Source organism: Octopus bimaculoides, chromosome 27 (assembly GCF_001194135.2).
Source record: "Octopus bimaculoides isolate UCB-OBI-ISO-001 chromosome 27, ASM119413v2, whole genome shotgun sequence".
NCBI lineage: Eukaryota > Metazoa > Mollusca > Cephalopoda > Octopoda > Octopodidae > Octopus > Octopus bimaculoides.
The window spans coordinates 11,496,191-11,497,394 of record NC_069007.1 but is presented as its reverse complement, the minus strand read 5'-3'; the positions used below and the strand labels follow the sequence as shown (position 1 = coordinate 11,497,394).

General features: G+C 34.6%; 1 protein-coding gene across 1 annotated transcript in view; it reads right to left on the bottom strand.

Annotated features, from left to right (window-relative positions):
- Positions 1-18: 18 nt before the first annotated feature.
- LOC128251011 (peptidyl-prolyl cis-trans isomerase 1-like) overlaps positions 19-1,204 on the bottom strand; it is a 214,131-nt gene continuing 212,945 nt past the window's right edge. The window contains exon 5 of the mRNA XM_052977292.1: positions 19-1,204. This exon is cut by the window's right edge and continues 1,071 nt beyond it. The gene's annotated coding sequence lies outside the window, so the exon portion shown is untranslated.

The following is a 1,204-nucleotide window of genomic DNA, read 5'->3' as shown; positions in this document are numbered from 1 at the left end:
CACCACCAAATTTTAGGCCTTGTGTCTTTAGTAGAAAGGATTATTATTATTATAATTATTATTAAGGCGGCGAGCTGGCAGAATCGTTAACACACCGGGCGAAATGCTTAGCAGTATTTCATCTGCTACTACATTCTGAGTTCAAATTCCGCCGAGGTTGACTTTGCCCTTCATCTCTTCGGGGTCAATAAATTAAGTACTGGTCAAATACTGGGGTCGATGTAATCAACTCACTCTCTCCCCACTAAATTTCAGGCCTTGTGCCTATAGTTGAAAGGATTATTATTATTATTATTTAAAGGCAGCAAGCTGGGAGAGTCGTTAGCATGCTGGCAAAATGTCTAGTGGTATTTTGTCTGTCCTTCTGTTTTGAGTTCAAATGCCACTGACATCAACTTTGCCTTTCATCCTTTCAGGGTCGATGAAATAAGTACCAGTTACACACTAAGTCAACATAATCGACTAGCCCCCTTCCTCCCAAATTTTCAAGGCCTTGTGCCTAGAGTAGAAATAATATTATTATTATTAATACTATTATCATTATAACCACCCTGTAACAAAATTTACAACATATCCCCAGTATAGTGCTAAATTATGGATATTAACAGGAAACTCATTTTACATGAATACCATACAATCAAGGATATCTTTCTTGTATTTGTATTACATTTTGGATATCACCACAATTCAGCCCTAGTCTCAATACCACCATCTTTTTCCACTATTTTACCACTATTTTCAATAAATCTGCACCATTCTGGATATGATATTACCGAATTAACATACTCTGTGATACATCATCTTGTTTCTATATGCTGGATCTCACCATAACGTTATCTGTTTCAATCTTAATCTAACATCCTGGATCTAACATTATCATACTTCAGATATCATAATAAATTTATGACATTTCATATTACCCATCTCTTTCTACAATACCGATGTTGTTGTTGTTGCTGATGTTGTTGATGATGTTATTGTTGTGGAATTACATATTATATCAGCATTGTAGGGTGTTCTCATAGCATTCTGTAGTTGATATCACCATCATATTATTAAATTCTCTCCCCCACTTCTACGATATCCTTAACAAGTTGTTTTCTACACTCTAGATATCTCCAGCATGTTACTATTAAATATTCAATATCATTATATAATTATATTGTGGATATCCTTGCTATGTGTAGTCTGATATTTGTATCGA